The sequence below is a fragment of the Triticum dicoccoides genome, chromosome 6A (assembly GCF_002162155.2).
Source record: "Triticum dicoccoides isolate Atlit2015 ecotype Zavitan chromosome 6A, WEW_v2.0, whole genome shotgun sequence".
Lineage (NCBI taxonomy): Eukaryota > Viridiplantae > Streptophyta > Magnoliopsida > Poales > Poaceae > Triticum > Triticum dicoccoides.
Window position 1 is genome coordinate 471,544,275 of NC_041390.1, and position 8,267 is coordinate 471,552,541.

Consider the following 8,267-nt stretch of genomic DNA (forward strand, 5'->3'; position numbering starts at 1 on the left):
TAAGCAAGAACCATAACATCATACAACATTAATATTGTCATACTAGATCATCTTGGATCATATCACCGAAACACCATACATAGAGCATACTTGGGATAGAAGTCGTCACATTTTTGCTTAGTAGGTTGTGCACAAGTCTTCATATCTGCCTTTTGTGCAATCGTGCTAGCGTCTCTCTAGTGTTGTACAACAAGAGCATTTTCGTGGATTCCACATTTTGGCTCATCCTTGGTTGCACGGCCCCACTTATCTCTTTGCGTGTGTGTTTCCGTGTACCTTATATTGCTTGGTCTACTTGTTGCATTGCAAACTTGCGAATCTTTTCCAACATTATTGAAGCTCACTAACAATTGCATCAAATTTTGTGCCACCATCCTAACCAAGCTCCACCATAAGCTTTTACTTGTGTAGGTGTGAGAAATCGACAAGAATTGGTACCAATTGTGCTATTTCCTTGTTCCACATTGGAGTGATCTTTGATCCATCTTCAATATCGGTCAAGGTACACTTGGTATACATTCTTATCTTTCTCCCACTCGCATATTTCTCTTGGAATGATGGATAGGCCAAGTACTTCTATGAACCCACTATTCATTGGGCAAGACGAGGACATGAACTCCTACATCACAAAGAGCCACCTCTTTGGTGCACAACGTGCTTTGCATCAAGAGCAACAAGCAATGAGAGAACACATCGACAACCTCGCCACCGACTTGCGACTCTCCGAGCAACATACAAGGGATTACTTCGACCACAAGATCGACGACCACAAGCAAGAGAACGACACAAGAATGGACGAGATTCGTGCTTTGTTGCCAAACCGCTCTTCTTCCACTTCGTCCTCATCAAGACGGAGCTGCTCAAGTCGACACTCTGACTACACCATCTCCGGCTCAAGTACACCGACATCAAATACTCTTCGTCATGCCACGCGCCAAGATCGTCAAGCCAACCGCAACCCTCTACACGAGAACAACTCTCAAGAACAACGACATCATCAAAACCGAGCAACCCATGCGCAAGCACGAGAACGACAAACACAACACCGACACGAAGAGGAAGAGCGAGCACGTCTTCACCAATAAGCACAAGATGCCGAGGCACAACATCAAGAGCAACAATTACGAGATGCTCAAGCACTTGAGGCGCAACAAGCCCTCCGAGGATCAAGTCGAGTCGTAGCCAACCGAGGCCGACAAGCTCATGAACATGAAGAAGCACTCCGCGAAGAAGTTCACGAACGAAGATATCACTCTCGCGTGCAACGTCAAGCTTGACAAGTTCCTACACAAGCTCGCCAAGAACATCAAGTTCAACAAGAACAAGAAGACAATGGAAATCCTCCACGGCAAGAGCAAGTTGTGAGAGACGATCCTCCTCGTCAAGGACGTCATTATCCCCGAACCGAACACATGAAGAGCAACACTATGGCAAGCTGAAGTTCACCATGCCCAAGCTCAATGGAAGCAATGATCCTGAAGTGTACCTTTCATGGGCATTGAAGGTTGACAAAATCTTTCGCTTGCACAACTATGAAGAAGAGAAGAAGATCGCGATGGCATCCCTTGAGTTCCAAGACTATGTCCTCATTTGGTGGGAACAAGTCATTGAGCGCCGAGAGGCAAAAGGTGAACCACCCATCACTACTTGGGCGCAAATGAAGGATGTCATGAGAGCACGCTTCGTGCCTACCTACTACAACCGCGACCTCTTCAAGAAACTCCAACTACTCAAGTAAGGATCCAAGAGCGTTGAAGAGTACTACAAGGAAATGGAGATTGCCATGATACGAGCCTATGTCACGGAAGATGATGAGCAAACTATGGCCCGTTTCTTGAATGGAATCAGTCACCCTATCAAGAAGATCACCAACTTCCAACCATACTCGAACCTCATCGAGCTAGTGCATCAAGCAAACAAAGCGGAACGTCAAGTGCAAGAAGACTTCAAGTATGCCAAGTTCTCATCCAAGTCCTATGGTTTCTCCAACACCCAAGCTTCAACGACTCCAACACCTTCTACGTCAACAAAGCCTTCTACAAGCAACATCGACAAGTCGAGTTACAAGAAAGCTTCGACAACCCCAAGTCATCCTCCTACACCAAGCAACTTCAAGCTGAGAGCTTCATCATCATCTACCCCAACTGATGAGACCGTCAAGACAAGTTCCTTCAAATGCTTCACATGCGAAGGATGAGGCCACAATTCCTTTGAGTGTACCAACAAGTGGACCATGATCCTCAATGATGATGGTACATACAACTACATGAGCAAAGGAGAAACGGAAGCACTTGAGCAAGTCGCCATGCATCGGCAAGTGAACGATGAAGAGGAACAACTCTTTTGCGATGAAGATTCAAGTCCCACTCTCGTTGTCTCCAAGGTCTTGACCCTTCAACATCACTAAGAAGAAGACCAAATATGCCACATATTTCATACCAAGGCCAGCATCAATGGAAGGTCTGTCAAGGTCATCATCGACGAAGGGAGTTGTCATAACCTAGCAAGTGAAGAACTTTGATCCAAGCTCCAATTTCCCAAGACGAAGCACCCAAATCCCTACAAAGTTCAATGGCTAAGCGACTCCGACACTATTCAAGTCGAGCATAGAGTGCAAGTCTCCTTCAAAATCGGAGCTTACGAAGACACTTTGGAGTGTGATGTCATTCCACTGACCGTTTGCCACCTTCTTCTTGGACGACCATGGCAATTTGATAGAGGTGTCATCCACAAAGGTTGAACGAACCACTACATCTTCAAGATGAAAGGAAAGGAGTACGCACTTCGCCCTATGTCTCCAAGCCAAGTAATCACCGACAAGCAAGCCACCCATCGTGGAGAGAATAGCGAGAGAGCGAACCACCAAAAAGAGAGCGAGCGCCACAAGCCCAAATTGAGTGCCTCCATGACGAGTGAAAAGAAGAACCTAGTTCTATTTGCCAGCAAACATGAGATAAGAGAAGTGTGTGAGAACCCATCTAGTGTGATAAACTACATCCTTTTGTGCAAGGACGACGCACCACAAGCTAACACCTCTCACACTCTACCTTTTGTCTTGTCTTCTCTTTTGCAGGAATTCCAAGATGTTTTCCACGACGAGCTACCTCCGGGACTACCTCCACTACGAGGCATCGAGCACCGCATCGACCTCATCCCCGGAGCACCTCTTCCAAACAAAGCTCCCTACCGCGTCAACCCCAAAGAAACCAAAGAAATACAAAGGCAAGTAAAGCATCTCACAGACCATGGACATGTGCGTGAAAGTTTGAGTCCTTGTGCCGTTCCGGTCATTCTTGTGCCAAAACGACACGGTAGCTTTCGCATGTGCTCTGATTGTAGACCTATCAATGCTATCACCGTTCGCTATAGGTATCCCATTCCACGCCTTGCTGATATGCTTGATGAACTTAGCAGTGCCACTATATTTTCCAAAATTGATCTTAAAAGTGGTTACTATCAAATCCACATACAAGAGGGTGATGAATGGAAAAACGCTTTCAAAACAAAGTTTGGCTTGTATGAGTGGTTAGTCATGCCTATGGTTCTATCGGAAGCACCGGGTACTTTTATGCGTCTTATGAATTATGTGTTTCGCCCTTACATTGGTGAGTTTGTTGTGGTCTACTTCGATGATATCCTTGTTTATAGCAAATCTCTTAAAGATCATGTCACCCATGTTAGAACCGTTTTGCAAACTCTTCGGAAAGAGCATCTCTATGCTAACATGGAAAAGTGCCTTTTTGGCGTTGATAAGCTCATTTTCATGGGTTTTGTTGTTTCCTCTAAGGGTGTTCATGTTGATGACTCTAAGATCAATGCTATTAAAACTTGGCCACAACCAACCAACTTGCATCAAGTGCGTAGCTTCCTCGGTTTAGCCGGTTTCTACCATAGATTTTTGAAGGACTTTAGCACCATTGCTTCACCTTTGCATGCTTTGAGAAAGAAAAATGTGCCTTTTGTTTGGGGACTGTCCCAAGATACTGCATTTAATGAGCTTAAGAATTTGCTTACTCATGCTCCCGTGCTTGCATTACCCAACTTTGACAAACCCTTTGAGATTCATTGTGATGCTAGCGGTAATGGCATAGGAGGTGTGTTAACGCAAGAGAAGCGCCCCATAGCTTACTTTAGTGAGAAACTTTCCGGAGCGCAACTCAATTACCTCATGTATGACAAAGAGTTATATGCTTTAGTGCGAGTTTTGCATGAATGGGAACACTATATTCGCCCTCATGAATTTATCATTCATGCCGATCATGAAATGCTTAAATACCTTAAGGGTCAAACTAAGTTGAACAAGCGTCATGCTAAGTGGAGTGAATTCATTGAGTCTTTTCCATATGTCATCAAGTACATCAAAGTTAAGGAAAATGTTTGTGGCGGACGCTCTTTCCCGCATATGCATGCTTGTTACTCAACTTGAATAGGATATCATTGGCTTTGAGCACATAAAAGACTCGTATGTGCATGATTTCACTTCTGCTATTCCTTATGCCAAGTGTTTGACGCATACATCTTAGGAACGCTATTACATCAAAGATGATATATTATGAGAGCTAACAAATTTTGCATCCCCGAGTCTACTCTTCGTTTGTTGCTTTTGCAGGAATCTCATGGAGGAGGACTAATGGGACATTTTGGACGCGACAAGACTTTTGCTACACTCTCCAAGAACTATTATTGGCCCAAGATGTTTCGCGACGTCAACCGCTTAACCAACCGATGCTCTACATGTCACAAAAGCTAACTCTAAAGCTCAATCCCATGGCCTTTACAGGCCTCTCCCAATTCCATATCAACCATGGGAAGATATTAGCATGGATTTTGTACTTGGATTGCCTAGAACTAGAAATGGAAAGGATTCGGTATTTTTTGTTGTGGACCGATTCTCTAAGATGGCACATTTCATTCCTTGCAACAAGATAGACAATGCTTCACATGTTGCCAATCTCTTTTGTAGGGAAATATTGCGTCTACATGGAGTGCCAAAGACGATTGTCTTGGACCGCGACGTCAAGTTCCTAAGCTACTTTTGGAAGACCCTATGCGCCAAGCTCGGAATCAAGCTACTCTTCTCCACGGTGTACCATCGACAAACCGACGGCCAAACGGAGGTGACCAACCGCACACTCTCTGCTCTACTTCGGGTGCTACTCAAGAAGAACATCAAGGAGTGGGAGGAGTGTCTACCTATCGCCGAGTTCGCCTACAACCGCGCAAGACACTCAACTACCGGCAAGTCCCCCTTCGAGGTTGTCTACGGATTCAACCCATTGTCCCCTTTGGACATTCTCCCTCTACCGCTACAAGAGCGCATCAATATGGATGCAAGTGCATGTGTGAACCATCTCAAGAAGGTGCATGAAGATACAAGGCACACCATCGAGCGCCAAGTACAACGACTTGCGACCAAGCGCAACATCAACAAGCACCCCATGGTGTTTGATGTCTACTATACAACCTTCTTCTTGTAGACATTGTTGGGCCTCCAAGTGCTGAGGTTTGTAGGACAGTAGCAAATTTCCCTCAAGTGGATGACCTAAGGTTTATCAATAAGTAGGAGGCGTAGGATGAAGATGGTGTCTCTCAAGCAAACCTGCAGCCAAATAACAAAGAGTCTCTTGTGTCCCCAACACACCCAATACAATGGTAAATTGTATAGGTGCACTAGTTCGGCGAAGAGATGGTGATACAAGTGGTATATGGATAGTAGATAAAGGTTTTTGTAATCTGAAAATATAAAAACAGCAAGGTAACTAATGATAAAAGTGAACGCAAACGGTATTGTAATGCATTGAAACAAGGCCTAGGGTTCATACTTTCACTTGTGCAAGTTCTCTCAACAATAATAGCATAATTGGATGACATAACTATCCCTCAACATGCAACAAAGAGTCACTCCAAAGGCACTAATAGCGGAGAACAAACGAAGAGATTATGGTAGGGTACGAAACCACCTCAAAGTTATTCTTTCCAATCAATCCGTTGGGCTATTCCTATAAGTGTCACAAACAGCCCTAGAGTTTGTACTAGAATAACACCTTAAGACAGAAATCAACCAAAACCTTAATGTCACCTAGATACTCCAATGTCACCTCAAGTATCCGTGGGTATGATTATACGATATGCATCACACAATCTTAGATTCATCTATTCAACCAACACATAGAACCTCAAAGAGTGCCCCAAAGTTTGTACCGGAGAATCACGACGAAAACGTGTGCCAACCCCTATGCATAGGTTCATGGGCGGAACCCGCAAGTTGATCACTTGTAGCGACCAGACCTCAAACGGTCCAACCTCTGTGCTCCAGTGTCATCCCTGGATCAGTAATGCTGACACCGCACAGTATTTGAAGGATTTATAACAGAGTAGCAATCACACACTTATTACAACGAGTGTCTCAAAAGAGAACTTATTACAATAAATATGGCTTAAGGCCATCTAATAACGATAACAGCGGAAGGCTTGGAAGATAAGTGAGTCCATCAACTCCAATGGCATCACTGAGTATAGCACCACGACCTAAAAGACTCCTTTACTTGTCGTCTGAAAAGTCTGCAACATGAACTTTGCATCCCGAAATGGGTCAGCACATGGAATATGCTGGCAAAGTAACACATAGAGAGCAATGAAATAATAAGGCTATACTACATGCATATTTGGCTGGTGGAAAGCTCTATGGTTACAGTTTTGCATAAAGCCAATTTTTCCCTACTGCAAAGGAATAAATTTTTATCTAACTATCATGGTAGTTGTTAAACATTGAGAGTGTAGACACCCTCTCAATCCCAGTTAAGCATCATCATTAAAACCCAACTAAATTAATTAGAGTAACATGATGAGATTCACATGATAATCCAGGTACTAGATACTCATGTTGTCCATAACCAGGGACACGGCTAACCATGATTAGTTTATACACGCTGCTGAGGTTTGCGCACTTTTCCCCACAAGACTCGATCTCCTCTGTTGGGGTTCTTGCACTAAATGGTAGTTGAGAAAAGGATGACCGAGACATAGTCTTTCAGAAGCGCTAGCACCTTACGACCGGGTAGACCGTTACACCTATTTCCCCTACATCTGCTAGTCTACCACTGTAAGTGTTCGCACGACTTAATCAACTATGCTATAGCCCATATTAGCTTGTGGCTGCACACAGAAGTTTCTAGTATGAATAATCTCATGATCCCTTTGAGCCTGGGTGGCGGTCCAAAAGAAAAACAGGTAATCGCTGGAATACCCAGGTGCATCAATCCACCCAGATGTGTATTTAAGTTGCCACCTTAAGTTTAACAATTAATTAAACAATCTCACATCTGTCATGAATACTCTCGAACCCAATCCACGTCTACAAGCATAGCATGGCATAAGCAAATGTAGAAGTAACTCCCAGGGTTTCATAAAGAAACAGGTAATAGGTACTACCTCATCTACTTCCCAAAACCCACAATTTAATTAGATCCTAATCATGCAATGTTTGACGATTTATCTAATGCAATAAAAACTGGGTAGTAGGAGGTTTGATCAAAGTGTTACTTGCCTTGCTGATGATCTGTGAAACCTAGGGATTCGAAGTAGCAAGCGGCGCACTCCGGGTACTCTAACACAAACAAACAAACAAACAAACATACAATAAGTACTCAACTAATGCACAGGTAAATCTCAAATAAGAGATCTAACCAGAAAGTTCAACTTAAGAACTCCGGTTGGCAAAAGAAATCAAATCGAACGAAGCAACGAAAGACAAACGGCGAAAGAAACAAACTTTGTTTACTAATCTGGATCTAGGTCAAATTTTACAGAGGCAAAAACTTGTTTGAGTTGGTTAAACGGAAAGAGGGTTTTGAGATGAAACTCCAGGCGCTTGAATCGCCTGATTCCGATAAACGAGCGAAAAGTTATACTAAAACGAAAAATCGGATCAGAAATCGCGATCAGAAATAATCGCGGAATAATCCGAGAAAAAGAAAAACGATGAACAGAATAACGAACGAACGTTCGTTTTCTGGAACTAAACGATGAACGTGTTCGTTAAAACGAACGAACAAGCGAATGCTCGCTAAATAAATAAACTGAAAAAACTGATCTATTTAAAAAAACAAAACTAGGGTTTTCTAAAAAACGGATCGGTTTTTCTTAGAAAACCGGGTGGTGACGGCTACCTTGGCTCGGACTCCGGCGGGGCTCCGGCGGGGTTCCGGGCGGCATGGCGTGCCGGGGCGGCGGCGGCGAGGCGGCGCTGCGGCGGGGGGGCGCAAGGC